This window comes from Kogia breviceps, chromosome 20 (genome assembly GCF_026419965.1).
Source record: "Kogia breviceps isolate mKogBre1 chromosome 20, mKogBre1 haplotype 1, whole genome shotgun sequence".
Classification (NCBI taxonomy): Eukaryota; Metazoa; Chordata; class Mammalia; order Artiodactyla; family Physeteridae; genus Kogia; species Kogia breviceps.
Window position 1 is genome coordinate 22,368,682 of NC_081329.1, and position 18,145 is coordinate 22,386,826.

An 18,145-nucleotide genomic window follows, 5' to 3' on the forward strand; every position below is an offset into this window, starting at 1 on the left:
AGCTTGGATGTGGGGTATGATAGAAAGAGGTGTCAGCATGATTTCAAGGATTTCAGCCTAACTAACTAGAATGACGAAGTCGTCACCAACTTCATCCTTTGAAAGGAGGTTTGGTGGAGAAGATCTGGAGTTAGTTGGGCCTGTTAAACGTTCGAGATCTGTAAAACATCTAATGGCAGAGGACGAGTTGGTGATCCCATATGTGACACTGGAGCCCAGGAAAGAGGTCTGCAGTATATATAAATATGGGGGGGGGGGTCAGCATAGGATACATGCTAATTAGACCAGGAGACTAGCTGAGACCACCAAGTGAGCAGGTGTAGACTGACTTGAGAATGAGACAGGGCTGAGTCCTGGGACACTTCAGTGTTTAGAAATTGGGGCAAATAGGGGAAACCAGCAGAGGAGACTGGGATGGAGCCTCAGGACCCAGCACACTGCTTAACAGCAGTGGGTAATAGATGTTTATTTAGTGGATAAATGTCCAAAGGGGAGGGAAAATAGCATAGGACAATGATGCATTTTATTTCTCCAGGTAGAATAAATTAAAAGGTGAAAAATAGGATCAACTTGTTATCTATCTCATCGGTGAAGGGGTGGGGAGTGAGTCATGGAAATTAGAACAAAAATAGATGTGTTCTTTTCTATAACAATATGTGTATACACATAAATAATAACCGTCCCTTTTAATAAACTGAAGTATTTTTAATGCAGTTACTTTCTTTTAATCTTTATGGTACCTAATGTGCTTGTGTGGCTAATTCTTCGAGAAGCTGTATAAAAATGTCTCTTGTGTATAGAGATGAATCCGGTTCTTCAGATTGATTATTTCTATTGTTTGTGAATATGCTTTAAAGTAGCAAATTAAGTAGTTGAAACTCATTTGAGAAATTATCCCATACTTGTATCTGTATTCTTTGTACTAAATTACAGAAGAATTTCATTTATATATTTGCTTCCATATATTTGGTAATTTACAGTAGAATTTTCAGTGTTCTTCATGGTTAAAATTGGTACTTAAAGGTGATTTGGAAATTGTGTTGAGCATGTATCCTGTTAAACTATAGAAGACAGACATTTTCTTCAAGGATTTTATATTGTAGGTGAAAAAGTTAAAACAGTTATGGAAAGGTACATAAACAATTTTGGGGGAAAATATACAGTTATGTCATTGAAGGTCTGAGCCCTGTCTTACACTGAGAGGGACATTTATTAAAGAATAGACTGAAAGTAGAAATATCTGTAAACTTGAACTTTGACAGAATGAAAGAAGAATACAGAAATCAAGCTCACAAGCTCAGCTAGCTGCCTTGATGTGGATGAAGCTTCTGTGAACAGACAGCTACTGTCCTTGAACAATAGTTCACATATCTTTTAAAGTGAATTCAGCCCCGGTTGTATTGGACCTGACCCGTCGGTGAGAAGGAGACGGCTGGGTCCAGGGAGGCCTGTGAGCTTCTCAAGACAGACTAGAGTCGCCGATGACCGAGACAAGTAGTGAAACGTTTATTTCAAGGGTTGAAATGTGAATAGGAACCAGTGATTTAACAATGTTCATCTCTAACTTTAAGCCTTTTCTTGAGCCAGAAACCTTGGTTTTTTATGAGAGTTTGAGATTCCCTGAAGATAAAACCTAGGTTGGATAGTTACCCAGATCTATTATATATTTAAGCTCAGGAAAGTTATGTGAACTGTGTTACTGCTTCTTGTTTTTGTTAATTTTTGGTCCAGGCTTTCAGAAAGGCCTGAGCTGAACTCTAGGACAAAGCTTGTGACCACCATTGCTGTTTCAAGCCACTGTCCTCTGTGTTTCTTTCTGTCATTCAGGAATTTTGTTGTCAAAATTCCTGTATTACTGACGTGTGTGTGTGTGTATGTGTGTGTTAGGGGGTGTCCTTCATTTGTAAATTCTGTAAATCTTTGGACCTTGGATGGAGATGGTAAATACAGAAGTCTTAGAATTGGTCCCAAACTATTTTGAGAGAAAACAAAAAGCATATTAAAATTTACATTTTCAATTAAATTAAATTAAACCAATTCAATTAAACCATTCATAAAAAGGGTGCAGAAGTTGATGCTGTTGTTTATTGTGTTATATGCTGGTTATAGACCCTCATTTTATGGTTATTTCTCTGAAATGCAGTTAAAAAAAAAAAAACAAAACAGTGCCTAGCACCGTAGCAGCTCCTATGAAATGAGGCATATGCTGTTTCTAAGACTCACAGCATGTTTTTCTGATACTGTGTTTGCCCATAAACATGTTTATGGTAGGTGCTGTCTGAGGCAGGGGCGGTTTTCCTATGGAAATCCTCTCGAACATACTGCTTTCTGGTTCCCCTTGAGGAAGAATGAAGCTCCTTTTTGCTTCCTTAGCAAATTTGATACTTCAAGTATTAATAACATAGCCAACGGTTGATATGTATCTTGATACTTACAAGTCATCATGATGGCTGTTCTTTCATAAGTTACTGTGGTTTCAGAGTACTCTGAACAGAGTATTTAGAACTCTGTGCAGCGTTTTGAGATGGGAGGGAGCTGAGGTGTAATGAAAGAGAAATGCCGTGCACAGCAGTGGTGATGCCTTAATTATAAAATCATCTTGCTTGGTCTCAAAATCACTGGGTCTACCAGCAATAGCATTAGATATGAAGTCTGATCTGGGCTTACATGTTGATTTTGCCATTAAAAGTGTTATGACTTTGCTCTCAACACTTCTGCAAAGCTAGAGGAATGTTAATTACTAAATTAAAACAAATTTATGAGATCCTTTTGATGGAGTAGAGTGTAATATCTGCTGAGTGCCCCAATATACCTTCAATCCTTTAGAGGAGAATACTTATAAGTGGTAAAGAGGAGGCTGCTTTTGGAGAAGGAAGCCTGAGGGTGAGATGGCAAATTTGGGAATACGTTTTATAAGGAAGGCCTTGGAAGAGGCCATCATTCTGTAAACCTGAACTTGAGATACAGCAGTGTCAGTTTTGGGGATAGGAGGTCTCTGGGGCATTTATGATTGGGAGAGTGTGAAAATAATGATTCAGAGCCATGAAATCCTGTGACATTGGCTGCATCTAACCTAGGTCTTTCTCATTTAGGGCCCCAGACTAGGGAAGCTACAATTATCTTCTAAAAGATAGTAAAAAAGATGATCTTGCTGCTCTTAAAGTGAAAGAATCCAAATTTTGTTGAAGAAATGTTTTAGGAACAGGATGATTGCCCCCATTTTTTTTTTTTTTTTTTTTTTTCGCCATTGCGGAGCACAGGCTCCGGACACGCAGGCTCAGCAGCCATGGCCCACGGGCCCAGCCGCTCCGCGGCATGTGGGATCCTCCCGGACCGGGTTACGAACCCGTGTCCCCTGCATCGGCAGGCGGACCCTCAACCACTGCGCCACCAGGGAAGCCCTTCCCCCATGTTTTTAATATCACTCTTGACTGATTGTTTATTTCGCTTCTTATTTGGAGAAAAGTATATGGAAGTTTAGGTTGGGAAAATTACTTGGAAGAGTTTCTTAAGAATAACTTCATTAGATAGTTTGTGTGTAGATGTGAGAATAAAGTTTTCTTATAAACAGATGATTTTATTTTAATTTTTATAGTTCAAATATTTTATTTTCCTTAAAGACAGGGGTAGATTTTATAGTTTGAGACTCTTGCTATTATTTAAGCAATACCCAATAAATGTGAGTAAGTAGCAGTTATTTAGGAAGAATGATATGATGATGAACTATTGGAAAATATGTAAACTATAGATAGCATTGTGGAATTGGAAGGGACTTATCACCTGATTTTATAGACAGTTGATCTCATTATTCAGCCTCCTCACTGTAAAATGGTAAAAAGATTAGTTGATCCAGAGTTATTTTAAGGAATAAAAGAGAATTGATTCAACAATTATTTATTAAGTGCTTGCTAGGTGCTGGGGCACATGCCGGTTCAGAGGATGTATCTGTATGTTAGGAAGAAGAAACTCCTGGCCTTCGTGGATTTTACCGACTAAGAGGCAAGAGGCTTTACCCAGTGATGACAAACGTGTTGAGGGCTTCCAGTGTGCCCCCTGCAGTGGCGTTTTAGACTGAACACAGTGCCTGATAGTTGCGATAGACGAAGACTAGCACTGATGTGTCTTGGATGCAAAGCGCACCCATTATCTCATTTAAATCTAACACCAGTTCTGTAAACTAGGTCTAGTTTCCCCCCTTTTACAGCTGAGCAATGTTGTCTTCTTTTAGGTCTGTGATCAAATCATGGTTATTAAATACATTAACGAGTAAACTTAGACCTGAAGTGTGGTCCAAGGTCTTCAGCCAGCTAGTGGCAGAGCTGGCACTAGAATTGGTTTTGACTCGAGCTCAGGGCTCCTTTCATTGTACCACGTTGCCCCTCAGCGTGTGCACAGGCAAATAATCATGTGTACAATGGTAGGTAGGAAGAGTGCACAGTTTCAGAGATCCCACACTTGCCAATATGAAAATCATTTCACAACAATACAAATAATAACAGTGAAATCAGGGCTGCTAGCATCCTCAGTTTTAATTCCCATCGCTAGTTATATTCAGTTCTCCAGTGAGATAGACTTTGAGCTCTGGATTTAGTGTATTAAGTAATAGGATCCAACTCTAAGTTTTCTCTGGCAGGCTATTGGCTGTGAAGTAAATTCAAGGCTATTCATTCGAAATGTAAGGTGTCCTGAAGTAGATATATATGTCATCTTGTCTAATGGGTGGGTTGTGTGAGAGATTTTTCTTTCCAAATTGAGTCATTGGAGACCATTGCTCCTATTACTGCCTTTGAAGTCCTGCAGCTGGTGAACCTCTGGTAGTTGAGATTTCTTTCTCAAAAAACAAAAACATGTATTATAAGTATTTGTAGTCTAGGTGTGTGTGGCTTACGTATCTTAATTAGTAAAGTTCTGATGAATGTCTTGGGATTTTATAAAACCTTCCGTAATAACTAAAAATGAACATTTCTGATCCTTTCTAGTGACCCCATAATCAAATCCAAGTCAGTTTCTACCCTCTGCCGTCTGTCCTCCAACTCTGAACCATCTTGAAAATACTTGTTTTTTCTAAACGTTGTTAGTTTAGGGAGTTACTTTGAGTGAGAGAGTCTCTTTCCTTTGGTTTCCTTTGGGTCAGCAAAGCAGAAGAGTTAGTTTTGGAGGGTTCTCCTATGCATCATCAGTTTTAGTCCTTGGTAACGTCTCTAGTCCCAAAGAAATGATCTGGGACTCCCCAGGTCTTCCAGAATTTTTAGAAGGCATGTGATGTATTAACAGTACCTGTGTCCCTTCTGTAATTTATTTGGGCTCTGAAAAATGCCAAAGTGTATCTAATAGAGAAGTACAAGACATGTACCTGTTTTCTTAAAAGTCAACCTTAATTTCGTGTCACTCCAGTCCGCCACTGGTCTACCCAATAATTAGGATTTTAAGGCTTATGAATAGTTAGTAGTGCTTCTAGTCTAGAAAGGATATGCAACTGAAAATATTACATATATTGGCACTACCACTGCAGTGCTTTGGGCCTAAACATTCATCAGACAAAACTAAACTCTGAAATGAATGCCAGGATAGACCAGTCTCATCCTGATTTCCTGTCTGGACTCTATTGCTATAAAAGGTGTATATGTTTATAATTCCTGCCCCTAATATTCCCTTGCTTCTGTAGAGTAGTGTTTCTTTCCCAAGCACTTAAATATGTTTGATTTTACCCTTGCACCTGTCTTTTAAGTCAGACAGACTCAAGTTGACACACAGTTTTTCTCATGACAAGGACCAGTTGTGATTTATGGCCATTTACAGGATGTCAGTGATGTGGAGAGGGTACATTTTTAGCGAACAAGGCTATATATATATATCCTTTCACTTGTCAATAAAGAACATGGTAAAAGCTGTTTTCTTCTCAGTGAAAAGCCCTTAGGCTAACTTCCTATAATGTTCACCTAATGTGTTACTATGTTCAAGTCACCTTAACAAATATTTCTTGAGTGCCTGCCTCCTGCAAGGCATTACACTGGCTGAAGTGAAAGTTTCTGTGAGAAGCCTGATGTATAGAATTCGAAAGTGAAAAAATGCAGTGTTAGTGTGGGTCTTTACTGCTTTAGTTGAAAAAAAAAAAGTGTTATGAGGTAACCTATCTTTTCCTTTACAAACCTGGCTTGTTTAGCAAGAAACATATTAACCAAAGATGAAAGGTAGATTTGGAAACATTTATTCACTTTTAATATGAGTGTACACTTTTATTTTCACCAGAACTTCCTAAAAACCTTGATTTATAATAAAGTACAACCCTGATTTTGGCTTTTAGGGCCAAGGATAGATTTGTAGACTTATTGAAGAGTAGATTCTATGAAAGCACAGACTCCTGATAAACGCTGAGTGCCCTGTAGTCCTGTAAATCAGTGGTCCCTAACCTTTTTGGCACCAGGGACCAGTTTCGTGGAAGACAATTTTTCCACGGACGGGGGTGGGGGTGGGGGGATGGTCCAGGTGGTAATGTGAGTGATGGGTTGTGGCAGGGGAAGCTTCGCTCGCCCCCCACCATTCACCTCTTGCTGTACAGCCAGGTTCCCGGGGGGTTGGGGACCCCTGCTCTGACTAACTGTCCTAAAAGTGGAAGAACCAGTCTTTTTGTTGGTAATGACCCAGTGGCCTCCATCATTGTAACTACTGTGATACAACCTGTAGTGTGTGATTGATGCATAATTTAATGCTGTTGACAGGGGTATTTGTTGCTCATTTTGTACATTTGCAAGCAGTTCTTTCTTCCTCATGATTCTCCTTGCATTAATAGTTGACCGAAATGACATGATGAGTTAATAAGACTTCTTTCCCTGGGACCAGAGTTGTCAGGACAAGTCAAGGTCTAATCAGACATTTTCAGTTCATTAAGCTGGAGTTTTTCCAGAGCCTTTTGGAAGCCAGCATAACACTTTTTCTTGCAGGTCATTGGCCCAGACATGGTCACATGATTACACCTCCATGCGAGAATGTCTGGGAAATGTTGTTTTATAGCCTTGTTTTGGAATAAAAATCAGGGTTCTGACATTAAGAAAAAGGCTACTGCTGAGCTACCCCAAACTTTTTCCCTACCTCCGATTTCTTGCTGATACTTAGATGGAAGATCTGGCTGTATTCCTTTTCTCGAACTCTGTGTGGCATACTTGGGTACTGCATGTCCTAGTCTTTCAACCAGAGAGGAGGATCCTTCAGGTTTTTGCAGCTTTCAATTCCATGAGCTCAGTAGGAGTATTTTTGAAGCAAAATAAGAACAGGGTGTTTCATGCTTTTTTTGTTTGTTTGTTTGTTTGTTTTCATGCTTTTTTTAAAAAAATTTCAGATTTTAATGATCAATTTTAGTTATCTAGGCAAAGTGATTCATGCAGATCATAAAATTCTTAGAGGATAAGGAACCCTGGGACTGAAGACATGGGTCCATTGAGAGCGGTAGTCATGGTTTGCAAATAAAAATTGTCACTGCAACCAGAAGAAGGAAAACTGGATGCTGAGAAAGCAGATGACAGATAACCATTTCTAGAAGGTTTATTTGGCTTTTTAGAAATAAGTAAACAAAAACTTCCCTCTAGTTTGCTGCTTTGAGTCTTCCCTTTGAACCCATCGTCTAGATAGAGTTGACACAGATGGTTCTTTTAATTTAAAATCGCTGTAGTCTTCAAACAAGGAAGCCCCATGCAGGCAGTCTCATAGATGGTTCTACATGAATTACCCATCTGTCTTCAAAACAGGGAGTTCCTGATTTCCTTCTAAGAAAAGGATTTGCAGGATATGGTGGGAATGAGGGGAGTGAGGGCTTCAATTTCCACGCAGTTGCAGACATTTTGGAGGCAACTTGAACTCTCTGGATCATACTTTAATCCCTGATACCTAAGGATGGTGATCCTAATTTCAGCATCTGTGTGGTATTCATGAAAGACTTCTGGTTGAATAAGTTAGGAAGGATGCCATGTGGATAAACCTTATTATATGCCCCAGTTTCTGGGCAGCCTGCAGTACCGAGCTCTGACCTGGGATTAGGATGCCTTGTGTGGAGCTAGTGCAACTGCAGCTCTAAAGTCTCAGCCAAGATGGTTATTTTCCTTTTGCTTCTGAGTATCTGTTTCTTTGGCTTTCTAATAGCATGCATACTCAGCATAATCATAGACTCCTAGATATGGAAGTATCTGAATGATAATGTAGTCTAATTTCAAAAGAAATGAAATGAAAGAGGCCAAGTGAATTCCTTCAAGGTATCTAGTAGAAAAACTGGTGTTAGAGCCTTGGTTCAGTGTTCTCAGTCCAGTGCTGTCTTCCAGTGCACTGAATTTCTCAGAGAAAATGAGACTAAATGCGGTGTTTTTCTGTGTCCCCCTTTGCTCCTGGTACTTCACAGACCTGGAATCTACTCATGTATGTGTCAGGTTTTAGATCAGCAATAGGTTCACTGATTATGGAAACAATTGGGGAGATGTGGTATGTGTGAAAGTTTCAGGTAAGCGAGGCAAGGGGTTATTGTGGTGGATTGGGAGATGTTTGCCAGTTCAGATCACATTTCTGCAGTGTGTGATGGGACTTGGAGCTCTTCTTTCTGTAGCTTATTAGCAGATAAGCTGTTTCGCTGCTGGAGCTGCTGATGCTACCTACAATAGCATGAATCAGCAAGAAGGAGGTGTAAGTAATCATGTAGACTTAGGCCTTTCCCGTTGCCAAGGCTTGATATATTCACATCTTCCACTTTTTTTTTCCTTCTGGTTTTACCGAGATATAATTGACATACAGCACTGTAAAAGTTTAAGGTATATAGCGTAGTGCTTTGACTTAGATATATCATGAAATGATTATCACAGTAAGTTTAGTGACCATTCATCATCTCATATAGGTGCAAAATTAAAATAGAAAAAGAGTGGGGTTTTTTCACATCTTCTATTTTTTCCTCTTTGTAGAGGCTCATCACATGGAAGGATAGCATGTTTAGTCTTCTGTGTTACACTTGGTTTAGTCCACGTAATTACATGTAATGTAAAATCGCATACAATGCAAATCAATCGAGAGGCTGCCTTTCCTTCCTTCATCTCTGAGACACAGGTGACCATAGGAGGCCACTCTGTTGACATTTCTTGCTCTTGTCGGGGCCCTGTTGCCAATCAGTCTGAAAAAATATTTTTCCGTGAATTTCTTGTGAAGTTGTTTACATGACAAGTTTTATAAATGTATGTAATTCAAGCTTGATTCTTTGTTTAATGCCAGTGTAATTTTTATCGACTAGAAAAAAAATTATATGAATTCTAGATTTTCCCAGGAAATCCATAACATGCAGATCTGAAGTTCATATGGGACCTCTGTCTCCTCGTGAGCCCTAGGTAAGGTACAGTGAGGATGGAGAGGTGGATAAAGGAAGGAGTGAGTGATGCTTCATTGAGGAAGGTGAGCAAGATGTCCAGATAGGTTTGTTTCATGACAGAGTGTGATTTAAAAGCACTTAACTTTCTTTCGAAGACATCTCTTTTCACCATCTCCCTATCCTGATATCACAGGAGGAAGGAAAACCAACCAACCAACCTGTTGCCTCCTTCCCTAAAGCAGTGATTCTCAAACTGTAATGAACATGCAAATCACCTGGCATTTTACAAGACTGCCGACTCTGATTTAATAGTGGTGGGGCAGTGGTTCTCAAAGTGTATTCCTCAGAGCAGCAGCTCTGGTTCCACCAGCCGTGTTAGAACTCTAAATTCATGGACCCTTGCCTGACCTGCCCAATTGAAATCTCAGAGGATCGGCCTCAGAAACTGTTTTTACACATTCACCAGGTGATTCTTGTGCACCTTGAACATTTGAGAATCACTGCCATTGAAGCTATTCTCTTGGGATTTTCCCAGGCCTCTGGTATTTGCTACTCTGTGATTGGGCCTTGATATTGTTCCCTTGATATTTAGCAATTGAAACTTTTGGGCAGAGATTTTACTTGAGGCTCCTGACTGGCTGTTAATGTCCAGCAAGTTAACCGGCTCTAGTAAAGTATGTTTCTTAGTCCTTCACGGCTCTCTCTGTTATATAACCCTGATACTTTGTAAAGCAAATATGCCATTTCATGGAATCATGAACGTAAGTACCATGGCTAGACACCGTAACGTGGCGATTGTGTAATACTCTAAAAGGTAGACTGAAAAAGAAAGCAACGAAATAAAACACCCCAGGAGAAAATGCTTGTAGACTTTCAGGGGTTTTACATCTTAATATCACCTGAGTCCCAATTCACAGACAGTTTCAATCATATTAATAGCCAGGGGGCGTTGTTACCTAGATTCTATGACTGCTGGGTTCAGATGGGCACCAACATGCTTAGCAGTGCCTTTACCAACGTTGCCATTACTGGGGAAGGAAGAAAAATATTTCACAATAGGGATTGGATTCTCTCAGAAGTCAGTTTTCTTAAGGTATTTGCAAAGGATGAATGTTACCTCATACAATGTTTCAAGAGCTCTAACTTCAATTTTCTGAAAGTTTTATTGATTTCCTCCAAAAGCCTATAGCTGGAGAAATGCACATTGTATGTTATTATTTGTCCGATTGTTTACAGGGTCTCCAGTATAGTTGGGCGGAGGCTGTGTCTGTGCTTTTCCTCTGGGAGGTTTTTCATCTTAGAGAAAGGATCCATGTGTTTCGTGAATCTCTATAAAGCAATGAGAGGAGTTCAAAATGTATTAGAGTATTCAACAAGTGCTCCAAAGAGGGATATTTGGGCACAACGTCTAGATGCTAATGTATTATGTCCTTTGAAAACAGCTTAAATATAAGTACATATAAGAACTCTAGTTAAGATTTAAGGGTAATGCTATAAGATCTCTCATAAAGGATTCACAAAAAGTGCTGCAGTTTTGTAACCTTTCCAGAAGCAATACAGTGTATGTTCACCCCTCATTTGCAACTGGAAGAAATTTGCCCAGTTTATGCAGAAAATTGAAAAGAAGCAGATGCTTATTCCTAAGCTAGAGTTTTGAAGGCCAACAATTAAAATAAACATGTCTCTGCCAAAACTTGAACTAAATTAAAAAATTTAGCGTATAAATTAAAGCTTACTTAAAACTAAATTTATCAAGGAAATACATTTGTTTTGCATTACTGGTTTCAATTATTCTGAAAAGGCTTTCATTTTCATGGAACACTGAAGATTTTTAAAGTTTCAAATAATTTATTGGACAATTGCACCACTGAAAATGAGTTCCGAGTGTCTGGCTTAAATGTATGAACTATTAGCACATCGTTGATGAGCTTAGAGGGAGATGTTAAAGCAACCATTATCCTCCTCCAGTTTAATGTTCCTATTCCCAGGGGACTGTAAGAAACTGGTTTGTAGACTGAAAACAGGTAAAGCTATGGGCTGAGGAGATACGTAGCATTTCTTCTCTCTTATTCGTTCGTTCTTTTTCTCAGGAATCTGAATTTTGGGACATTGTTGATGAATTGCTGTCAGACATGGGTACTCTTAGTTTATTGCCATAGAAGAAGAGAGAGATTACTTCCTTGTTTGCAGTACCTGTCTGCTCTAGTCCTGTCTGTACAGTGTTTCCTAATTAATATTTCCTAACCACCTACCTCGTAACTTTTTTTCATTTACTAAATATTTATTTAGTTCTTATTTTCCCAGCTTTCTTGAGGTATAATTGACAAAAAAAATTGTATATATTTAAAGTGTACAAACTGATCTGATACACCTAGACTTTGGGAAATACTGGTCCTGATCAAGTTAATTAACATATTCATCACCTCACAGTTCCCTTCTACCCCCATACCCTTGTTTTTTTTCCTGTTTGTTTGTTTGTTTGTTTTTGGTGGTGAGAATGCTTAAAGTCTATTTCAGCATATTTCAAGTATACAAGACAGTATTATTAACTACTGTAACCATGTTGTATATTGCATCCTCAGAACTTATTCATATTCTTCTTAAAACTGAAAGTTTGTGTGTTTGACCAACATTTTCCTATTTCCCTCATCTCCCAGACCCTGGCAAGGATTCTTCTATCCTGTTTCTATTAGTTCAATTTTTTTTTTTAAGATTGCACATAAAAGTGATACCATATAGCATTTGTCTTTCTCAGTCTGACTTTTTCCATTTAACATAATGCCCTCCAAGTTCATTCATGTTATCACAAATGACAGGATTTTGTTCTTTTTTATGGCTAAATAATATTCCATTGAATATATATACCACATATTCTTTATTCATTCATTGATGGACACAGGTTTCCTTATCTTGGCTATTGTGAATAATGCTGCAATGAACATGGGAATGCAGATATCTCTTTGGGATACTGATTTCCTTTGGATATGTACCCAGAAGTGGGATTGCTGGATCATTTGGTAGTTCTATGTTTAACTTTTTGAGTAACCGCCATGCTGTTTTCCATAGTGACTGCACCAATTCACATTCTCACCAACAGTGTACAAGGGTTCCCTTTATTCATATCCTCACCAAGATTTGTTATCTCTTGTCTTTTTTCATAATAAACATTATAATAGATAGTGAGGTCATATCTCATTGTGGTGTTTGTTTGTTTGTTTTGCGGTGTGAGGGCCTCTCCCGTTGCAGAGCACAGGCTCCGGACACACAGGCTCCAGGCGTGAAGGCTCAGCAGCCATGGCTCACGGGCCCAGCCGCTCCGCGGCATGTGGGATCCTCCCAGACCGGGGCACGAGCCCGTGTCCCCTGCATCGGCCGGTGGACTCCCAACCACTGCGCCACCAGGGAAGCCCTCATTGTGGTTTTGATTTGCATTTTCCTGATGATTAGTGATGTTGAGCACCTTTTCATATATCCTTTGGTCATTTTTATGTCTTCTTTGGGGGACTGTCTGTTCAGGTCCTCTGTCCACATTTTAATTGTGTTTTTTTTTGTTTGTTTGTTTTGCTATTGAGGAGTATGAGTTCTTTGCATGCTTTGGATATTAATCCCTTATCTGATAGGTAGTTTCAAATGTTTTCTCACATTCTGTAGGTTGCCTTTTCATTTTGTTGGTTGTTTCATTTGCTGTGCAGAAACTTTTTAGCTTGATATAGTTCTACTTCTTTATTTTTGCTTTTATTGCCTGTGCTTTTGGTGTCAAATCCAGAAAGATATGGCCAAGACCTATGTCAAATGGCTTACCACCTATGTTTTCTTCTGGAAGTTTTATGGTTTCAGGTCTTACATTTAAGTCCTTAACACGTCACAAGTTAATTTTTGTCTGTGGTATTCTTCCGCATGTGGGCATCGATTTTCCTAATACCAGTTATTGAACAGACTATCCTTTCCCCATTTTGTGCTTTGGGCACCATTGTCCAAGGTTCGTTGACTGTATACGCATCCCACATAACCATTTTCCCTAAAACTTTCATTTACTCCTGTTTGCTGTGCCAGGATTCATGGCCCTCAGTTTACTGTTCTATTTTTCATTGATCCCTAATCATCACTCCTCTGCTTCAATCAGTCCAGTGATTTTCCTTCTTCCCCCACATCTCAGGTTCATGCAAAGTAGCTTCTTGGGCTAAGTTGCGTTTTCTTTCTAAACAGGTCCAGTCAGATCATCACATATGACTGCTTGTACATATAGAGGAAGGCAGACTATGAGGAGAAAATTATTTTAGGATTCTATGTTATAAACATTTTAACTAAAAAACTTTAAAATTTAACCAGTTCATGCTTCTTGAAAAGAAAATGCTGAACACAATTTAATCCTTTCCAGATAAATTAGAGTGACATTATACACAGTAAAAATAAGTTGCATTGTAGTGATTTCTACTAGACAGGTAAGATATTAAGGACCAGTTGTCCCTGTATTAAATGAACCTGGGCTGTGTCTTTCTCATTGTTTTGTACTCTCTAATTTTTAATTTTTATTTTCTGTTGCTGTCAGTATCTGTCCTTACTGCTGAATCTGTCTCTAAATAGAAGTACTTTCCTTTCTGATATAATTTTTTTTTTTTTTTTTTTTTTTTTTTTGCGGTACGCGGGCCTCTCACAGTTGTGGCCTCTCCCGTTGCGGAGCACAGGCTCTGGACGTGCAGGCTCAGCAGCCATGGCTCACAGGCCCAGCCGCTCCGCAGCATGTGGGATCCTCCCGGACCGGGGCACGAACCCGCGTTCCCTGCATCGGCAGGCGGACTCCCAACCACTGCGCCACCAGGGTCGCCCTCTGATATAATTTTTTTAAAATTTATTTTATTTATTTATTTTTGGCTGTGTTGGGTCTTCGTTGCTGTGCGTTGGCTTTCTGTGGTTGCAGCGAGCAGAGGCTGCTCTTCGTTGCGGTGCATGGGCTTCTCATTGTGGTGGCTTCTCTTGTTGCAGAGCACGGGCTCTAGGAGCATGGGCTTCAGTAGCTGTGGCACGCGGACTTCAGTAGTTGTGGCTCACGGGCTCTAGAGAGCAGGCTCAGTACTTGTGGTGCACGGGCTTAGTTTCTCCGTGGCCTGTGGGATCTTCCCAGACCAGGGTTTGAACCCATGTCCCCTGCATTTGGCAGGTGGATTCTTAACCACTGCGCCACCAGGGAAGCCCATAATTTTTAGATTTGTTGTAGGTTGGTAAAACTTCCCCCCAAATTTTAATTTAAGAAAAAACAGACTTTGAATAACATCTAAAGAAACAGCTTATGAATTAAATGCATGAGTTGGTGGTACTGGTTTTTTTTTGTGTTGGATACCTTTATTATTTGCTTGCTTCTGAATTCTTATCTATGATCTGGATAGTACAGAATATTATTGAATACTCTCCAAATAAGTGGAACATTACTGTTATTTGAGTGGTAAGGGTGTGGCAAGCATGAATTGCTACTACCAAGCGAAACCTGCTCAAATGTTGATGTATCGGCCTTGTAACCAAAGTTAGGATCAAACTTGAAAGCTTACTCTTAACTTTCACGACTCTCTTTGATTGGTTAGAAAAATTAATATGATTCCATATCTTAAATATGACTCTAGTTACTTATCCCTAACAAACCATAAGTAGATACATATTTCTGATTCATTGTTTTAAGATAAAGCCTTAAGTGTGTTAAAATAAAATTCCACACATTTCATAGAGCACATAGCTACAAGAGGAGAGCAGTTTTCCAAAGGATGTCTCAACTCTGAAAATGTCTCTCTTGCTTCCTCTTCTCTTCCCCCGCCACACTCCTTACCCCATCTTGCCACTGAAGGACAGGCGATGTGATGAGAGTTGGAAAATAGTAATTTTGTGGAGAGAGCCTGTGTTCAATGCTTTATGAAAGTAAATTGTAGAAAATTAATGTGACAAGATGATTCTATTTTGATGAATAAAATCATTGAAAAGCTATCAAGCTCCACTGTTTCTCTGCTGAGAGAATTACTTTCTCTTTATTCTCCATTTGTATTCTTGGCTTTCTTCCCAATTAGTCTTTACCAAGGAGTGATAATTAGGGAGATAGGATTTTTTTTTTTTTTTTTTTTTTGCGGTACGCGGGCCTCTCACTGTTGTGGCCTTTCCCGTTGCGGAGCACAGGCTCCGGACGCGCAGGCCCAGCAGCCATGGCTCACGGGCCCAGCCGCTCTGCGGCACGTGGGATCTTCCCGGACCGGGGCACGAACCCGCGTCCCCTGCACCGGCAGGCGGACTCTCAACCACTGCGCCACCAGGGAAGCCCCGGGAGATAGGATTTTTGACCTACCTTGTGAACAATAAAAATACTTACCACCCATGTTTCCACTTGCTAATTCTATGTGTACTAATCTTCTGCGCTTTCAAGAAGAAAACCCCATACTTCGGTGATCCCTACTTAATGAGGGGGTAGTCAAATGCCCAAATAAAAACAAACTTAAAACATTTTTATGAGTACCAAAGAACAGTGTTCAAAAGAAAGGCAATTGCTCGTTGCATGTCTGATGACTGGCTTCAGGAACATCTTATAGGCTAAATTCAATTTCTAATTTCTTACATTATTTCCAATTCCTTAGAACAAGAGCAAGAAACTAAAATTAAATTTTAACCTTTAAGCTTGAGTGTTTTGCATAGGTAATACTTTGACACGTTTCAAAAATCTGAAAGAGTAAATAAATGTATACTAAATCCTACATCCCCAGTTCCCTTAACAATCTCCATCCCCGCAAAGACAAAGTCAGTGATCTCATTTATATGTAGAATCTATAAAAACCATGAATTCCCCCCCACAAAACACCCCACAATAGACCCAAACTCATAGATATAGAGAACAGATTGGTGATTGTGGGGGTGGGGAGTGGGTGAAATGGGTGAAGGGGGTTAAAAGGTACAAACTTTCAGTTACAAGATCCAGCATGTAGTTAATAATGCTGTGTTGTATGTTTGAAAGTTGCTAAGAGTAGATGTTAAAACTTCTCATTGCATGAAAAAAATATAACTGTGTGGTGATGGATGTTAACTAGACCTATTTGGTGATCATTTTGCAATACAGATCTGATACTGTTTTCTCACTTGAGAGAAGAGGACTAGTCTCCTGTAACTAGTGTATTTCTGTCTTTTCCTGTAATTTCAGTTTTATGAATGTTTTGCTATGTATAGTTAAAATTGTGAATGGCATTGTGTAGAGTTACACAATTTCTTGACATCATTTTGGACTTGAATTATACCTTGGTTGATAGGACGATCAACACCATCTACATTTTTTTGGTTTCCATTTGGCTGGTATATCTTTGCCTACATTTTAATTGTAACTTTTGTGAATCACTTTGTGTTAGGTGTTCTTTTAAACATTGAACTAGGTTTCACTTTCTGGTTCAATCTTAAAATCTCTTTTAACAAGTTAAACCTATTGATATTGGTATAGTAGATATATTTGTTCTAAGTGCTGTCATGTTAAATATTATGTTTTCATATTTGCTTTATTTTGTTCTTTTTTTTTTTGCGGTACGCGGGCCTCTCACTGTTGTGGCCCCTCCCGTTGCGGAGCACAGGCTCCGGACGCGCAGGCTCAGCGGCCATGGCTCACGGGCTTAGTTGCTCCGCGGCATGTGGGATCTTCCCGGACTGGGGCATGACCCTGTGTCCACTGCATCGGCAGGCGGACTCTCAACCACTGCGCCACCAGGGGAGCCCTATTTTGTTCTTTAGAAGCCTTTTTGTGAATACCATTTCTTTAATTTTGATTTTATTTTTAAAAAATTTTATACAGTTTTTAAAGGTTACTTTCCATTTACATTTACTACAAAGTATTGGCTTTATTCCCCATGTTGTACAATATATCCTTGAGCCTGTCTTACACCCAACAGTTTGTAAGCCCCCTCCCCACTGGTAACCACTAATTTGTTCTCTATATCTGTGAGTCTGCTTCTTTTTTGTTATATTCACTGGTTTGTTGTAGTTTTTAGATTCCACATATAAGTGATATCATACAGTATTTGTCTTTCTCTGTCTGACCTATTTCACTTAGCATAATGCCCTCCAAGTCCATCTATGTTGCTGCAAATTTCATTCTTTTTCATGGCTGAGTAGTATTCCAGTGTGTGTGTGTGTGTGTGTGTGTGTGTGTGTGTGTGTGTGTGTGTGTACACCACATCTTCCTTATCCACTCATTTGTTGTTGGACACTTAGGTTGCTTTTGTACTTAGTCTTTCATTATGTTGTTTGTGTCTTTTGTTTTAAGTATACACTTTTTCTGATTCAGGAAAATTCCATATATATTCCAGTGTTAATCTTTAAAATTGTGCTTTTATGTTATTCCCTTAGATTTCCTTTTCTTTAAAATGTATCAGTTTTCTACTAAGTTCAGTGATAAGCATGAGTATCTTCCTCGTTTTCACTCCTTTCTCTCCAATAAAATTGTCTTTGTGTTTACTTTGTGCTTACCTTATGTAAAATATATCTATACTTCTATTTATTTTATTTTTTTGGTTTGCTTTAATGATATTACTTGATTTCCAGGTATGATTGTAAGGCAGTAAGGCAATCAGTAAACTTTTTCAACTTTTAAATTTCTTTTCCCCTTTCATTTTTATTAATTGTACCATTTCTACTTGTCAGAGCAGATAATATATTAACTTTCTTTTTTAGTTCATCTCAATCCTCAAATCTTTTTTTTGTGTTTTCCCAAGTCATTTTATTGGCTGAAGTCCGTCTAGTCACTGTCTTTAAGAAAGATATGAAATGATTATCACAATCAAGTTACTAACACATCCATCACTT

At 39.1% G+C, this 18,145-nt stretch overlaps 1 protein-coding gene across 6 annotated transcripts in view; it reads left to right on the forward strand.

The window, feature by feature from the left end:
• NRG1 (neuregulin 1) overlaps positions 1 to 18,145 on the forward strand; it is a 1,012,474-nt gene that overhangs the window by 39,944 nt on the left and 954,385 nt on the right. The window lies entirely within an intron of this gene.